Source organism: Salvia miltiorrhiza, chromosome 3 (assembly GCF_028751815.1).
Source record: "Salvia miltiorrhiza cultivar Shanhuang (shh) chromosome 3, IMPLAD_Smil_shh, whole genome shotgun sequence".
NCBI lineage: Eukaryota > Viridiplantae > Streptophyta > Magnoliopsida > Lamiales > Lamiaceae > Salvia > Salvia miltiorrhiza.
This window is the reverse complement of record NC_080389.1, coordinates 61,064,281-61,083,283: the sequence shown is the minus strand read 5'-3', so window position 1 is coordinate 61,083,283 and position 19,003 is coordinate 61,064,281. Positions and strand designations below refer to the sequence as shown.

The following is a 19,003-nucleotide window of genomic DNA, read 5'->3' as shown; positions in this document are numbered from 1 at the left end:
AATTTATAACAAATTGAGAGTGAGATGCGGTAGGACTCAATAAATTATAGGACATATGATCTCATCCGACCTCGCACACCTTCAAAACTACCATTCTTTAATCAAACTAACCATTTTCTCTATACTTGAAAAAAAAAATAAAAAAAATCCCTAACCATTATCCTTTACAACTACCAAACTAGGCCCATATAATTTGCATTAGGCCGGAGCAAATGTTGCTTTTGCTCAGCGGCGCAAATCGATTTATTTAATCCAAATTTATATACTAGTTAATCGTTTGGTATAAGCTACATAACGCATTTCTACTTTAAAAAAAATGAAAATAGCTAAGTTACAATTAGGAGATATTTTCTTTGCCTTCTAATTTCACTAAATTATGGTGAGCACTAATATGTAGTTTAATAATGCTATGTCATGCACCTTAATTCCATATCAGTATTCGTTACTCGTAGTTTATTATATTCACCAAAAACATAATTAATTACTCCACAAAATCATAAATTACTAACAAAAAGATTCATCCCAATCATGTACAAAATTACCATGGCGTAGTTGATAGTTGAAAATAGTCTCTATTCGAACAAGTTTCGTAGTGTCATTTAAAAAGAAAAATATTAATCACTGCTAAAACCTATCTCACAAAATCAGTAGAAAAAGGAAAATGTAAATCTACTTTTGGAAGAGTTAAGCTCCCAATTATTTCCCTTTTTTTGGTAATATTTTTTTCACATTTAGAAATGAACTCTTGCTTTTGAGTTATTATTGCACATTTTTTAGAAAATAGGACAGTGTGTGTTCTAGAGGCCGAAAAAATTTAAGAAGTCAGATAATCTACTGAATAGGCATTGAATACTAACTTGATGAATCGTTTTCTAAAAAAAATAAAATCTAGAAGGAATTAAATTACAACTTGAGATAAAGTTGGCATCTTCAAATTATTATAAGTGATCCCATATGAAAATTTGAGAAGTTACAATGAGCATAACTCAAAAGCAGCCACAATTTTCCACCATGCAGTGATGTTCATGTTGATGAAACAAAGCACGTAGAAACACAGCTTCGAGTCTAATGGAGAGCGGAAGCATGAGCCGGCTGAGCTCGAGCTTGAGGGCGAACAGCATGCGGATGTGGAGGGCCACAGACGACGAAGTATTCAGGCGCTCAACACGCGATGAAGATGATGAGGAGTCCTTGAAATGGGCTGTCTTGGAGAAGTTGCCAACGGTTGATCGTCTCAGGAGAGGGATCCTCCTCGGATCAAAGGGTCCACACGACGTTGATGTTCACGATCTCCAAGACGAGGACAAGAAGAAACTGGTGGAGAGGCTGGTTAGGGACGTGGAGATCGATAATGACAAGTTCCTCAAAAAGCTCAGGAGCAGAATTGAGAGGTAAGAGATCATTTGGTTGCATCACTTTTGCTGCTGCTGCCTTTGTCAAATTATCTTGATGTTGATTTCATTCTACAGAGTCGGGATTGATCTGCCAACGATTGAAGTGAGATACGAGCATCTAAACGTCGATGCAGAAGCCTACGTAGCAAGCAGGGCTCTGCCTACTTTTATCAACTTCTACATCAACAATCTAGAGGTAAATATGACTCCCTTCTTTTTCTTCTTATATTTTACCTTCTCTCTGAATCTTGCAGCTTGTGTTCCTTATTAGGGGATTCTGAACCTTCTGCGTATAACTCGGAGCAGAAAGAAGCCATTCACCATCCTCAATGATGTTAATGGGATCATCAAGCCCGGCAGATTGACCTTGCTTTTAGGCCCTCCGAATTCTGGAAAGACCACGTTCTTGCAGGCTTTGGCTGGAAGGCTCGACTCTGATCTAAAAGTAGCATCAATTGCATTATGAATTCCAGTTTCTCTACCTCACTTGTTCAAGATCAACATGATTCTAATTGACATGCTTGAGCAGGTTTCAGGAAGAGTGACGTACAATGGACACGGATTGGACGAATTTATACCTGAAAAAACTGCATCATATATTAGCCAACATGATATTCATTTAGGAGAATTGACAGTTAAAGAAACCTTGGCATTTTCGGCCAGATGCCAGGGAGTTGGCTCGCGATATGGTTTGTAAAAATCTCTATGTAATCAAACTTATTAAAATGTCGACTTACTGTTTTTGTGGTCACGTATGGCTCGGACAGATATGCTGGCAGAACTGTCAAGAAGAGAGAAAGTAGCAAACATTAAACCGGATCCTGACATTGATATATTCATGAAGGTAAATTGAGAAAATTTATGATACATATGGCTGATATTGCTGTCTTGATATTACTATACCAGTCTGATTTGTGATAATGTAGGCAGCTGCCACGGAAGGAGATGAAGTAAATGTTGTTACAGAATACGTTCTTAAGATCTTGGGGCTTGATGTCTGTGCTGATACTTTAGTAGGAAATGAGATGTTAAGGGGAATTTCCGGAGGGCAGAGAAAACGAGTCACAACAGGTAAACTATGATGCAGTAGTAACACAAAGAGTAATACAGAAACTGAAGTTGACCTGGTTGCAGGAGAAATGCTTGTTGGACCATCTAACGCGCTTTTCATGGATGAGATTTCAACTGGACTGGACAGTTCTACAACATATCAAATCATCAATATGCTTCGACAGTATGTCCACATCATGAAGGGGACTTGTTTTATCTCACTCCTGCAGCCAGCACCCGAGACATATGACCTCTTCGATGACATTGTGCTTTTGTCTGAGGGGAATGTTGTTTATCATGGTCCTCGAGAATATGTGGTTGAATTCTTTGAATCCATGGGGTTCAAATGCCCGGAGAGAAAAGGAGTGGCTGATTTCTTGCAAGAAGTAAGCAATGCAAAATGTTACTTGACACAGTGTATATATATATCTTTCCTTGATCTGATGATAAATGTACTTACATGCAGGTAACATCACTAAAGGATCAGCAACAATATTGGGCACAGAGGGAAAAGCCATACCGGTTCGTTTCGGGTAGAGAATTCGCAGAGGCATTTCAATCAACTGTTGTTGGTAGAAGGCTCGGGGAAGAGCTTGCAGCTCCATATGATAAGAGCAAAAACCATCCAGCGGCATTGACAACAAAAAAGTACGGTCTTGGGAGAAAAGAACTCCTGAAAGCCTGTGCTGAAAGAGAATTCTTGTCGATGAAGAGAAACTCATTTTTCTATTTCTTCAAACTCTTCCAGGCAAGCTAGAATCTTAGTATTTCCCATGGGATTATATACGTCACTGACTGACATCGTCTTCTTCCTGATAATTATTTTCAGCTCACTTTCCTGGCAGCTATTGCCATGGCCATGTTCTTCCGAACTAGAATGGCTAAAGATGATATTGCTGATGGAGGTGTATACACTGGGGTTCTGTTTTTCACAGTGACTATAATCATGTTCAATGGAATGTCTGAGATTGCGATGACCATTAAAAAGCTTCCAGTCTTCTACAAACAAAGGGATATGTTCTTTTACCCCCCATGGGTATATGGTCTTCCCCCATGGTTACTCAACATACCGTTCACCTTCATGGAAGTCGGTTTATGGACAGGTCTCACTTACTATGTTGTTGGACAAGATCCAAATGCAGGAAGGTAACCAACCATACACAAATATATGTGTATATTACTTTGTCATCTCTTTCAACTAAGATTAATGATCAAGAATCTTTAACCACAGATTCGCAAAGCAGCTCCTCTTGCTTGTACTCGTAAACCAGTCAGCATCAGGATTGTTCAGATTCATCGGATCAGCAGGCAGAAACATGATTATAGCAAACACATTTGGCTTGTTCACACTGATCATGCTTTTTGCAATGGGCGGATTTATCCTGTCACGGAGTATGAAATATAGATCAAGTGCTCATACTTAAAATAGTGGTGCCATTGTCTCATCACGTTTATTTGGTTGTGAAAACGCAGACAGTGTGAAGAAATGGTGGAAATGGGGCTACTGGTCATCACCATTGATGTATGCTCAGAATGCAATTCTTGTTAACGAATTCACAGGACACAGTTGGAGTAAAGTAAGTCAACACACCAACTGTTGGTTCTTAGATTACTAGCATTTTGCTATAAGAGTGACAAATCATGATTCGATGATTTTGCAGGATATTAATGGAACCAAATTGGGTGTCCTTGTGATGGAGTCGAGAGGTTTCTTCCCAGAATCTTACTGGTATTGGATAGGAGTGGGGGCTTCTATTGGTTTCATGTTTCTGTTCAACTTCAGCTTCTTGATCTGTCTTACATACCTCAATTGTAAGTTTTTTTCTAGTCCGAGGGATTTCGGTATTTTCCTAATTTTACACTCAGCAATTAAAAATGGGTGCAGCATATGACAAGAAACAAGCTGTATTACCAGAAGAAGATGAAGATGCTGCTATTATGGGTGAGGCTGGTGGAAGTAGAAGGGGAAGCATCTCCTCTGGAACCTCAGAAGCCAACGAGAACGAGACTAGGGGAATGATCCTGCCATTTGAACCACATTCCATTACATTTGATAACATCAAATATTCAGTTGACATGCCAGCAGTATGTTTAACTTGTAATGAAGAAATTCATGTTATGCTTATAGATAACTTAAAATGCGCAACCATTTATTCCTGGCAGGAAATGAAGGCTCTAGGAGCAAACGAAGATAAATTGGTACTCCTGAAGGAAGTAAGTGGAGCGTTCAGGCCGGGTGTTCTTACAGCTTTGATGGGTGTGAGCGGAGCTGGTAAAACAACTTTGATGGATGTATTAGCTGGAAGGAAAACAGGAGGATACATTGAAGGAAATATCACAATCTCTGGTTATCCAAAGAATCAGGAAACGTTTGCCCGGATTTCTGGATATTGTGAACAGAACGACATCCATTCTCCAAATGTTACTGTCCATGAGTCGCTCACTTACTCAGCTTGGTTGCGCTTGCCTGCAGAAATTGATGCCAAAACAAGAAAGGTGTCAATACTTTTAGTTCTTTTACACATACCTGTATAGGTTATACTTACTATTATACTTACTTGTGCTACTAATAGATGTTCGTTGAGGAGGTGATGGAACTTATAGAACTTACCCCTCTGAGAGGAGCACTAGTTGGGTTGCCAGGGGTTAGTGGTCTCTCAACCGAGCAGAGAAAACGGCTGACAATCGCAGTTGAACTTGTAGCTAATCCTTCCATCATATTTATGGATGAGCCAACATCAGGGCTTGATGCAAGAGCTGCTGCAATTGTGATGAGAACTGTCAGGAACACGGTCAACACAGGAAGAACCGTCGTGTGCACTATCCATCAGCCAAGCATCGACATATTTGAAGCATTTGATGAGGTGAGGTGCACCATATCTACAAATTCAATCTCTCTTGCATTAGTTTTACATATATAACTCTCTTTTGTTCACATTTTGGCAGCTATTTTTGTTGAAAAGGGGAGGTGAAGAGATATATGTTGGACCATTGGGTTGCAACTCGACCCATTTGATCAACTACTTTGAAGCAATAGAAGGAGTATCGAAGATTAGAAATGGATACAATCCAGCTACCTGGATGCTGGAAGTCACTTCTTCAGCACAAGAGCTTCATTTGGGAGCTGACTTTGCTGATCTTTACAAAAATTCAGAACTATACACGAGGAACAAAGCCCTGATCAAGGAATTAAGCGTCCCTCGCCCTGGCACAAAGGATCTATATTTCCCCTCGCAATACTCCCAACCCTTCCTCACTCAATGCAAAGCATGCTTGTGGAAACAACACTGGTCTTACTGGAGAAATACTCCATATACAGCAGTCAGATTTGCTTTCACAACCTTCATAGCCCTCACATTTGGGTCGATTTTCTGGGATCTCGGCTCAAAAACGTAAATCACCTCATATGTCAAAATACTTTTCACTAATTCTATGCTCATATTATACTATGATTTGCAGGGATGATCAACAAGATCTCTTCAACGCCATGGGTGCTATGTTCTCTTCCATGACCTTCTTGGGTTTCCAGTACAGCTCGACAGTCCAGCCTGTAGTGTCCGTTGAACGAACAGTCTTTTACAGAGAAAGAGCAGCTGGAATGTATTCACCTCTACCATATGCACTCTCACAAGTATAGATTTTTATCTTTATATATGAGTTTAGTTACCTCTGAAGTTTGAAGTTACAACTAACACCTTTTTCTCTTGCAGCTCCTCATAGAGATTCCATATATCTTTGTTCAATCCGTTGTCTATGGCCTCATTATCTTCTCAATGATGAATTTCGGGTGGACTGCTGAAAATCTCTTCTGGTTCTTGTATTTCCTCTTCATCACATTGATGTTCTTTGTCCTATTCGGCATGATGACCGTGGCAGTCACTCCTAATCTATCTGTAGCCAGCATTATCTCTTCTTTCTTTTATGGACTGTGGAATCTCTTCTCAGGATTCATCATCCCACGACCTGTAAGTTCCACCAATATTTTCAATTACAGATGAAATCAATCAACACAAAAACTAACTAACTAACTAACTGCTTCTAATAAACGACAGAAAATACCTGTATATATGAGATGGTACTACTGGCTAAGCCCCACGGCTTATAGCTTGTACGGTATCATCGTCACACAATTTGGGAAATCTCAAACTGTGCTGGGCTCTGGGGAAACAGTTGAAGAATTCTTGAGGAACTACTTTGGTTACAAACACAGTATGCTGGGATTTGTGGCGTCCATGCTTCTCCTCTTCATCGTTTCTTTCACTTTAGTATTTGCACTTTCCATCAAGACAGTCAACTTCCAGAAAAGATAAACAAGCCCCCCACCAACATTTTGCACTTCAGGTATCAAACAGCCAAGAAGAAAGTTCAAGATTTTGTATAAGAAATCTCAAAGATGTTTGTTGTACTATTTGTTAGACCATCAAAGCTTTCTTTATTTTATTTAATGTTCCTCTACATTATATTTCAATAAATCTTTTCTAGGTTAAAGACTGCATTTCCTTTTATATCTCTTCAAGCTTCATCACCATCCACCCTTGTAGTTCGTTGCACACAAAGCACCACTACAAAGACTGCAGACAGGATTCATTAAAGTCTTTACGAATTTCTTATAAAAAGGTCAAATAAATCTACAAGCTTGATTCTTTTTCACTGTTTTTCACTGACCTTTTGTTTAATCAAATTTTAGACCAACATGATAACACATTTTACAGTCATAATCTACTCAAAATCGAAATCACCCATTGCAGCAGAAACCTAGTTGGCACAAGTTAATATCAACCAATTTTCACTAAAAAATGCAAGAAACCATCGCCCCAAAAATTATGCAATGAAACTGCAATTTAATCGACAATGGAGTTAAAAAAAAAAAAAAAAATCAAAACTTACTGCCATGAACCCACATCATTATATGTCGTCGTCTGGTACAAGAACCGCACAATTAAGCCCAGTTTGGGAATTGCGGATGACAATTAGGGCTTACGAATTACGATTTGGGGCAACAATTAGGGCACAGCAAACGGCGTCGTCAGATTGAAATTTTGTTTGGTTCAATCTAATGAATCGCAACCTAGTATGGGCTTTAAGTCAGACCTGAAGCCCAAAAGTAGTACAAGTCGGGTCGTTTTTAATAGGCCCACTTTCCTTTAATTATCTACTAACCCCAATCATAATTCATTACTTATTTTCGTAATATTTTCAAGGTCTACATCGTGTGTTACTGACTGGGATCAAGCTACTCATGAGTTATCCAAATTTAAATTTGATAAAAAAAAATTCATTCGAACTCATTTGCTAAATCAATCGAATTTGATAATATTAAGGTTGTTATCTTGTGAGCAAGCACTCGTTAAATGATTTAGCTTGATAATATAATTTTTTACAAAATTTATAGTTCTATACTATAATTAGTAATAAGTGTATTAAGTATTATTTTGAATAATATTTTAAAAAATATTAATTATAAATTCGATTAAGCTCGTGAATTTTAAAGTATTTGATTTCTTAAGTAAAAACTTTAAAGTATTTAATTAATAAAGTTCGATGCTCGACTCAATTATTAACAAACTAAACTTGTATTCGACTTGACTCGGACTAAATTAACCTCTTATTCTATTTCGGTATTTGCTATCCATCCACATTCCATAATCACAATTTCACTTTTCACTAACCACTTGCATCAATTTCGACTTTTACATTATGACTTGTGAATAACCGAAGGCCCCCACTACCCTTCATATAATGATAATAGATAAGAACTTAGTTAAGACACAATCTTTAATTTAGGGCTTGTTATTTTGTCACATATAATTAGGGTATATGATATACTTATAACACTTTAGAGAGGTGGTAGAATACAAATTATAATTAGAATCATTATTAATCATATATAATTTTAATACATGGTACCAAACTAAATGATAAACTATATTTATATTATAGATATTTTAATTCATTCTATCAAACATGATATTAATATGACATACAGTAAAATTTACATTTTAGTCAAACACATCTTACAATATTGTTTCATAGTCTAACACAACTTTGCCTCATGAGAAAATACACCAAATATTTTTAACAAAAACTTGCGTGCGGGAGTCCAAAAATATTAGTTAATCATCAATTTATAATTAATTAGAGCTTAACCATAATTTAATAATTCATAATTAGAATTTAATTGAACTCTAGTTCAAGCTAATTTAGACAGCCGCAGCATAAGCCCGCTGTCGATTATTTTGCCTTAAAATAGCACACAAGCATACTGTCGGCAACATGCAACTTGCATTACCTATATATATACATAGTGAGAGAGAGAGAGAATTATAAAATAAGGTCTTATTAATGATAGTCGATAAAATATAGGCAAAGTAGGGGTGCTTATTTTAGTTAATTTGTTATCTCCGATAACTTGTAAAATGTTTCTAGAGTTTATAACCTGTTAAGTATTTGAATATTGAAGTTCATAAGTTACAGAGAGAAAATTTTAATTAGAGATAGAAAATTAAAGAAAATTAAAATTAAAATTTTATGTATTGCAAATAAAAAATCATATTAAAGTTGTTTTTTGTAAATTAATTATTGTTTATAAGATTATAAAAAAGTAAGTTAATTCTTATGAACTTATTTTATGAGAAGCTTATAAGCTCTTAAACATATTTTTATGACTTATAAATTGTTTATGATCAGCTTATGATCAGTTTATAATCGGGGGAAGGGAGACATTAAGGATTGAATCATAAAAATAATTATTTTTTAGAGATGAATTTAATTAATTACTTGGTTGCCTCCAACGAATACAAACAATTAGGGCATTGTGTACTAGGAATTGGGGGCACCAAAAACGATGTCGTTCGCAAGTTTTGATGAATTTGGTCGGGCATATACTTCTAGAATGTGGAAAACTTCCATAGATTTTTTTTTTTTAATTTAAAAAAATAGAACTTCTATAGAGTTTCATAAACAAAAGTCATTCTAAAGAGTGCTTAAAACAAAGTCGTTCTATAGAAATTTGACAAGTCAGCTTCTGTTTATAAAGATATTTTTACTTTCCGAATTTACTTATTAATTTAATATTATATTTGATTTTTTATTTTCATTGAATTTTATTACTAAAATTGCTTCAATGGGTGGGATCTAGGAAGCAACAACCAAATTCACAAAATGAGAATTAAGGTCAAAGTCAAAAGTAGGAACGTGACTTTCTTTTCTCCTTTTTTTTTTGAGGGAATAACGCACGGGTTCTTTAATTTAGTTCAATTTTGTTTGTATATTAACAATTAGTCTTCTATGGTTAATATTAAAGTTATCGTTAATCATAGGAATATATATATATATTTTTGAGAGGTAGTTAATTATAGATATTATTATATTAAGAGAGTTGGTTTTGGAAGCTTGTAGGAAATGGGCGATGGCTGGGGTTTCATTGCTCATTCAATGAACGCATATTAATCTAAACATAATTTATGAAGATATCATTATTTAGTATTTTAGGATCTCCAATGATGACCAACAAATAGTGAAGAAAGATTCTTCTTGATAGATTTTTTTTAACCTTAAGAAGAGAACTATAGAGATTAGAGACCAAAAATATTGTTCAAATATAAAAATAAAAAGTGATTTGCATGCTTATTTTGATATAACTAGTTACATATATAGGCATTTAAGATCCTCTATTAATTATAGGAAGGTCATCTCCGATAATTTCTACTACTAAATTTGGATTTATAAAAAAATTACTAATAAGAAGCATTTCCAATTTCAATGATTTGCAGTAAACGTTACGTCAAAAGGGAAATAATTACTAATTATCTACAAAAATCTCTTAGGCATTTCATTTTGTTTTACAAATTTCAATTATGAATATGCATAATTATTGAAATAGATTCATATAACATATATTATATAATTTAGTATTTTTATGATATATATATATATATGTGTGTGTGTGTGTGTGTGTATTATTATACATTTCACAACTGATTTTATAATAAAACTTACTATAAAAGTCCTTATAATTCATATATACAACTATATAATTAGTTAAAACAATATATAAGCCAAAATGCATAACTTATAATTAAGGTCTAATCAATTCAAATTATGATTTAAAAGTAATTTCAAACAATATAAATAGGAAACTCTATTCGTTAACGTAGGCCAAAAATAAAATAAATTACTTGGTTTTCGACTACAAATAATACACAGTCTCCACCCATGATATAAATTAATTAATTGCTATTGAACCACGTGAATGGCATGAAAGTAGGATACTCAAAATTTTATGATTTAGAGAAATTTAAAAACGTTTTTATTGAAACAACGATGAATGAAAGAGGTCTCTAGCATAGCTAGAACTTAGAGAACCACAAGAATCACTACATATAAACCGCTAATGCATCCTTACAAGAACTAGGTAACCACTAGAGCAATTTAATATAGAAATAATTGGGTTATTAGCATGTAAATACACGAACTTTTTATATTTTCTGAAATTTAACATGACTTTTATTTTTAGCCCACAAATACACGAACTTAGCATTTTTTCTGATTTTTGATATCGACAAGAAAAAATTCTAATTTACTATTAACGTGAAGGCCGGTATACCATGTCATTCACTCTCTAATCAAAATAATGAATCAAATTACTCTATTCAAGTGCATATTTCGTAGTCCACGTCATGTATTCCAGCCTCCACCTCAACAATAAATAGAGTTTTTTCTTATCGATGTCAAAAATCAGAAAAAATGCTTAATTCGTGTATTTGTGGGCTAAAAAAAATCATGTTAAATTTCAGAAAATATAAAAAGTCCGTGTATTTACATGCTAATAACCCGAAATAATTTTACCCAAATTTGGCAAACACTGTTCACTTACCCAAAGGGTAGGAACTAGGATAACCATTATAATAAATAAAATTTATATGAATATGGGAATTTAGGTGTGTTTGAGTTGACATGCAAAAGTTTACGTATATTCGGTAATTCGGTACACGATGCATTTATTTTAATCATATCCGCCAATCTTCAATTAGAGTTCGTTATATTCGGTTAAAAATATTAATCACAACACAAAAACAAAAAACTCCCGTGAAATTGATTTTACGGTGAAATCGGGTTTCAAATGACACTACTCCAATATACAAATTATATGTCATTTGTATGTTGAAGTAGTGTCATTTGAAACCTGGTTTCACCGTGAAACCGGTTTCACGGAAGACCACCTGCAATCATAATTAGAATTCGATAAAAACTTTGATGCACTCCGCGCTGCGCTCTCCCTTTTATATGAGAGAATATGATGGTATAAGTGTGATTAGGGGAAGATTAAGGGTTAATCATGAGTTTCTTTATATATATATTTCCCAACAGAATTATATTCATTATATATCTCCAATTAGATTTTATGATAAATGTATCCTATATGTAGATGTATTGAAGTGTGACTCGTTGGAGTTTGCTTTGAATCCAACGGCTAATAGGGGAATTAAAAGAAGGGGCTTACGCACCTAATGACGTTCGATATTAATTAACACTACTTTACACATACACAATCAATTAATTAAACTAAAGCAGCCACCATTACTTGGCATTATAGCATAAAAATTTGATCCCTAAATCATGGAAGGGGAATTAAGAGAAGAGACACATACGCACTTAGTGACGACGGTAATTAATTATTATCACTACTTTAATTTACACATACATATAATAAAGTAATTAAACGAAACTTAAATAAATAAAATTAATTTCCAATTAATTAACGACTAAAAAATGAGGCCTAATTAAATTGACCATGTGGCCCAGCAGTCAATCAAAAGCTGGCAACCCCAGGAGCAATAATTGACCAAAATTCCAAAATTTACTAGAAGGCATGGTCACAAATGCCGTCAGCTTATTTTATAGAAAATCAAATAATAAAATTCAGAACCCAAGACTTTTCAAATATAGAAATCTCATGATTTTGAAGATTAAAAGCCGCCTTCAACATGCATCATACCTTATCTACCTACATATATAAATAACACAGCCTTCCAACAATTCAACAAACTAAACAATTTTATCTCTTTATTCTTTCATCGCAACAAAAAAAGTTGAAGAAGAAAACTGCTCATTCATTCAATTCATTCATTCCTCTCACACCCCCTTTTCACCACAAGGGGAGTAGAGATCATCTCTAACAACTCCAAACTCAAAGAGAAGCCCCAAAAAAGGACTAGTTTTGAGAGACTCTGTGGTAAGAAATGGATGCAGGGGATCTGTATAAAGCTAGCAATAGCTTGAGACAGCCGAGTAGGGCAAGCGGGAGCGCGAGCTACCGAGCAAACAGCTCCAACATATGGAGGAACACAGGAATGGAGGTCTTCTCTCGCTCATCGCGTGAGGAAGATGACGAGGAGGCCCTGAGATGGGCGGCCCTCGAGAAGCTCCCCACGTTTGATCGTCTCAGGAAGGGCCTCATCTTCGGATCAAAAGGCGCGAACGAGGTTGAGATCGACAATCTTGGCTACGACGACAAGAGGAAGTTGGTGGAGAGATTGGTCACCAATGTGGAGGACTGATAATGAGAAGTTCTTGCTCAAGCACAGGAACAGACTTGATAGGTATGATATTTTTTTGGTTTTTTATTTGGTGTTTTATTTGTAGGAGGTGTGAATGTGATCTAATAATGTTTACATATGTGTTGTTTTGTTTTTGTTAGGGTTGGGATTGATATACCAACAATTGAAGTGAGATTTGAGCATCTCAATATTGATGCTCGCGCCTATAGTGCCAAGAGATCTCTTCCTACTTTTATCAACTTCAACATCAACATAGTCGAGGTACGTACAAGATTTCTTACGCAGTGTATACTGACATCGTCAATATACAACGTGACACGTACTAATCGTTTATCGGTATTTTTTTTCTTTTTTTCCTTTAGGGATTCTTAAACACCCTTCATTTGCTCCCAAGCCAAAAGAAGCCCTTCACCATTTTGAAAGATGTTAGTGGTGTCATCAAGCCAAGCAGGATGACTTTACTTTTAGGCCCTCCAAGCTCTGGGAAAACAACCCTTTTGCTTGCTCTGGCTGGAAAGCTTGATCAAACACTACAAGTAAGATTAATTAACAACATATGAATACACATTAAATTAGGCACTAAATAAACACGATTTTAATATATTATTATCTCGTATATTTCATCAGGTGTCGGGCAGAGTGACTTATAACGGACACGGGATGGAGGAGTTTATACCGCAGAAAACCGCAGCCTACATTAGCCAACATGATCTGCACATCGGAGAAATGACCGTTAGAGAAACGTTAGCGTTTTCCGCGAGATGCCAAGGGGTTGGCTCACGCTACGGTTCGTACAATTACAATACATCAATTTTGATTTTTTACCATGTTTGAAATTTTGAAGACTTTACTTTATGCTTATTAATTAATTTTGACTGATTTTAACAGAGATGCTGGCTGAATTGTCAAGGAGAGAGAAAGCAGCCAACATTAAACCAGATCCTGATATTGATATCTACATGAAGGTATTTTAGATAACAATAAAAAATAAATTTTGTCTCCTTCCTATGTTTAGTCAAGACAATTATTGTATGCCATGTTCCGTTGTTTCGTTTTTTTCTAATAATGTGGTTATATAATATTAATATTACCAATTTATCTTATATTATATGCTAGCTAGATTTCAAATGTAAAAGTAGATTTGATGCAAGATATATTAGTAGAATCGTTTAATTATTATCTTGGTGCTAATTAATATTTCATTCATTCACGACAATTATATAGTCTTATTACTATTTTTATATGTTCATAAAAATTCTAATTTTTCTTTGTTTTTTTTTAAAAATTAACTGTTATATTTTAAAATTCATTCATACTTAATATTTACAAAAAACAACTATTTAACAGATTAATTTTGATGGATCCTTAACATTAAACTAAAAAAATTAAAAAAAAAATTTGCAGGCGTCAGCAACAGAGGGAGACGCAGCAAATGTCGTCACCGATTACGTACTCAAGGTGTTGGGACTGGACATTTGCGCCGACACATTGGTCGGAGACGAGATGGTCCGAGGAATCTCCGGCGGGCAGAAGAAGCGCGTCACGACGGGAGAGATGCTGGTGGGGCCCGCTCGGGCTCTGTTCATGGACGAGATCTCCACCGGCCTGGACAGCTCGACGACCTTCCAGATCGTGAACATGCTCCGACAGCAGGTCCACATCATGAAGGGCACCGCCTTCATCTCCCTCCTCCAGCCGGCGCCGGAAACCTACGCTCTCTTCGACGACATCGTGCTCCTCTCCGACGGCCAGATCGTCTACCAAGGCCCCCGCGAGGAAGTCCTCGGATTCTTCGAATCCATGGGCTTCAAATGCCCCGACAGGAAAGGCGTCGCTGATTTCTTGCAAGAGGTGACTTCGAAGAAGGACCAGCAGCAGTACTGGGCCCACAGGGACCAGCCCTACCGCTACGTCACCGTCAGGGAGTTCGCAGAGGCGTTCCAGTCATCCGTCGCCGGCCGGAAATTGACGGAGGAGCTCGCCGTTCCCTACGACAAGAGCAAGAGCCACCCCGCGGCTCTAACGACGGAGAAGTTCGGGTTGGGGAAGAAGGAGCTTCTGAAAGCTTGCGGCGAGAGAGAGTATTTGCTCATGAAGAGGAACTCGTTTGTTTACTTCTTCAAGCTGTTCCAGATCACCGTCATCTCGCTCATCGCGATGACGGTCTTCTTCCGGACTGAGATGAGCAAGAATGATGAGCGCGACGGCGGCATCTTCACCGGCGCACTATTCTTCGCTGTGATCATGATCATGTTTAACGGAATGCCGGAGCTGGCTATGACCATCTACAAGCTCCCTGTTTTCTACAAACAGAGGGATATGTTTTTCTTCCCGCCGTGGGCCTACGGGATCCCGTCGTGGGTGCTGAAGATTCCGATCACGTTCGTGGAGGTCGGGATATGGGTTTTCCTGACCTACTACGTCATGGGATTCGATCCCAATGTATCGAGGTTTTTCAAGCAGTATCTCCTGCTGGTGATCGTGCATCAGGCCGCGGCTGCGTTGTTCCGATTCATCGGAGCCGCCGGGAGGAACATGATCGTTGCGAATACCTTCGGATTGTTCGCTCTGCTTCTGCTCTTCGCATTGGGTGGATTTGTGCTGTCGCGAGGTATGATATGAAACTTGCAGTTTAGTTTAGTTTAGGTTTATTACTATGCATCATTGTCTAATACATTAAAAATTGCAGAGGATGTGAAGTCGTGGTGGATATGGGGATACTATTCCTCGCCGCTGATGTATTTCCAGAATGCGATTCTTGTGAATGAATTCACAGGCCACAGTTGGAACAAAGTAAGCCATTATTACTCTTTGCATCGATTCATTGCTGTAATAAATTTGAGTTTAAATCTAACTAGACAAAATATGTACGTAGTTGGTAAACGGCACGAAATTAGGAGTTCGTGTCATGGAAGGGAGAGGATTCTACCCTCAAACTTATTGGTACTGGATTGGACTAGGCGCTTCCTTTGGATTCATATGGCTATTCAACATTCTCTACCTTGTTTCTCTTACATACCTCAATGGTGAGTATTAACTTCTTCCAACACATATAATATGAATCCTCTTTGAACTAGTTTCGAGTAGGAAGTGACTTTAACATTGTTTCGAAACGCAGCATTCGACAAGCCTCAAGCCGTCTTGCCGGAGGAGGAGGACGAGGTTGCAGTTGGAGGCGGTGCTATCGCGCAGGGTGCTGAGACGACTGGGAACGCCGAGAAAGGAATGGTGCTCCCGTTCGAGCCACATTCCATCACGTTTGATGACATAAGATATTCTGTTGACATGCCACAAGTAAGTTGAAGAGTTGGAACTCAAGAGAGAAAGTGTTGATTTTGATTAGATGAAATGAGCAAGCATTGAACAATTCTGTTTTGATTTGATTTGGCAGGAAATGAAAGCTCAAGGAGCCACTGAAGATAGACTGGAGCTGTTGAAGGGTGTGAGTGGAGCTTTCAGGCCTGGTGTTCTTACAGCGTTGATGGGTGTTAGTGGAGCCGGTAAAACCACGCTGATGGACGTGCTGGCCGGAAGGAAAACAGGCGGTTACATTGACGGGGACATCAAAATCTCCGGCTATCCGAAGAACCAGCCGACGTTCGCTCGGATCTCTGGATACTGTGAGCAGAACGACATCCACTCTCCAAATGTAACTGTATATGAGTCCCTTGTATATTCAGCCTGGCTGCGCTTGCCCAAGGAAGTGGAGGCAGAGACTAGAAAGGTTTGTTTCTATACATACATAAATACTCCCTCCGTGACTCCGTCCACAAAAGAACTTCCTATCTTTCCTTTTTGGGACGTCCACAAAAAAACTTCCTACCTATTTTTGGACTATACCCCACCACTTATAATCCTCTTACTTTTCACTTTTCACAACTCCCAATATTAATTATATATTGATGAGCCATTCATTGTGATCACAGATGTTCATTGAGGAGGTGATGGAGCTTGTAGAGCTCACCAATCTGAGAGGAGCACTGGTGGGGTTGCCAGGCGTAAACGGCCTCTCCACCGAGCAACGGAAGAGGCTAACAATCGCAGTCGAGCTCGTGGCGAATCCTTCCATCATCTTCATGGACGAGCCGACTTCAGGGCTGGACGCGAGAGCTGCTGCAATCGTGATGAGGAACAGTCCGGAACACTGTCAACACCGGAAGGACCGTGGTCTGCACGATCCACCAGCCTAGCATCGACATCTTTGAAGCGTTTGACGAGCTATTCCTGATGAAACGTGGAGGCGAGGAGATCTACGTGGGACCTCTAGGCCGCCACTCGACTCATCTGGTCAACTACTTCGAATCAGTTGAAGGAGTATCGAAGATCAAAGATGGCTACAATCCAGCTACCTGGATGCTCGAAGTCACCACCTCAGCTCAAGAGATGATGCTAGGGGTCGACTTCGTTGATCACTACAAGAACTCAGACCTATACGCGAGGAACAAAGCCCTGATCAAGGAGCTGAGCGTGCCTCGCCCCGGCACGAAAGATCTCTACTTCCCCACACAGTACTCACAATCTTTCCTCACGCAGTGCATTGCCTGCCTGTGGAAGCAACACTGGTCCTACTGGCGGAATCCTCCTTACACAGCCGTCAGATTCCTCTTCACCACGTTCATTGCCATCATCTTCGGCACAATTTTCTGGGACCTCGGCTCTAAATGGTAACTAGAACTTCACTCCACTCAACATAAATAAATTTTGCAAACTAGCCGCGTGCTAAACTTATACACGACGCGAATTGCAGGAGCACGCAGCAAGATCTGCTGAATGCAATGGGTTCCATGTATGCTTCCATCAACTTCTTAGGATTCCAGTATGGTTCCACAGTCCAACCCGTAGTGGCGATTGAAAGAACTGTTTTCTACAGAGAGAGAGCAGCCGGAATGTACTCAGCTCTACCTTACGCCTTCTCACAAGTAAGCAACTTCACCATCAAAACCTCTGCACTTCATCGTCTCAAATTTGCCAAAATGTTGATTAGTCTGTTTTGTGGTGCAGTTTCTGATTGAGATTCCTTACGTCTTCGTCCAATCCGTGGTCTACGGCCTCATCGTGTACTCGATGATGGGATTCGACTGGACAGCGGAGAAGTTCTTCTGGTTCTTGTTCTTCTTCTTCTTCTCACTGCTCTACTTCGTCCTCTACGGCATGATGACCGTCGCCGTCACTCCCAACCACAACATCGCAGCCATCATATCCTCATTTTTCTACGGAATCTGGAATCTCTTCTCAGGATTCGTCATCCCACGTCCAGTATGTTTCCTCTACTGCCATTTCAATATTACATAATAATAATAATTTTAATGATAATGATAATTATAATGATAATGATAAACATGATATTGATCAAAACAACTTGTTTTTGGTGCAACAGAGGATCCCGATTTGGTGGAGATGGTACTACTGGGCATGCCCCATGGCGTACACCTTGTACGGCATGATCATCACGCAGTTCGGAGATATTGAGGATGTCATGACCGACAGCGACAGCACCGTGAAAGAGTTCTTGAAAGACTACTTCGGTTTCGAGAAGAGCCAGCTCGGATTGGTTGCCGGAATGATTCTCGGATTCGTCGCTCTCTTCACTTTCATCTTTGCCTTCTCCATTCGGACATTCAACTTCCAGAGGAGATGAGCACTACGCCAGAGCCATTTATCTTCATTTTTGTTTTTTTTTTTGCTAAAAGATATTGTAATCTTTAGAAATGCTTTTGTTGCTTTACTTTTCTTCTTTGAATAAATGGAATTTTATTTATTAATTTTATCACTCCATCTTTCGCTTGTATAGAATTCTTCTTTCTGTATAATGTTACTCGTAATATATTATATACACATCAACATCGTTACAACTAAAATGTTTATTCGCTTAAATTTTATTTGAGTTCACTCTTTTATGGAGTAATTGGGTTTACATATATAGATCTGTTTTTTAGAATAAATCAAACTCTGTTCATATATGAATAAACCAGACCCAAATTAATGTCGTACAAATTAAAA

The 19,003-nt window shown here is 37.9% G+C and overlaps 1 long non-coding RNA gene and 1 pseudogene across 5 annotated transcripts; one reads left to right on the top strand and one right to left on the bottom strand.

Moving 5' to 3' along the window:
• Positions 1-822: 822 nt before the first annotated feature.
• LOC131015136 (uncharacterized) lies at positions 823-7,484 on the bottom strand. 5 transcript variants are annotated; one of them, XR_009098464.1, is made up of 10 exons: positions 7,346-7,484; positions 6,504-6,779; positions 5,522-6,407; positions 5,003-5,324; positions 4,691-4,911; positions 4,357-4,466; positions 2,965-3,826; positions 2,298-2,813; positions 2,132-2,175; positions 823-1,981 (listed from the first exon to the last, which is right to left on the bottom strand). It is a non-coding gene; the product is annotated as an uncharacterized LOC131015136 (long non-coding RNA). The 5 variants fall into 5 exon arrangements; XR_009098465.1 differs by having other exon boundaries at positions 823-1,482; positions 1,629-1,972; positions 2,965-4,466; positions 6,504-7,015; positions 7,332-7,481; XR_009098466.1 differs by having other exon boundaries at positions 6,504-6,718; positions 7,332-7,465.
• Positions 7,485-12,470: 4,986 nt separating this feature from the next.
• On the top strand, positions 12,471-18,770 carry LOC131015135 (pleiotropic drug resistance protein 1-like; annotated as a pseudogene).
• Positions 18,771-19,003: the final 233 nt, after the last annotated feature.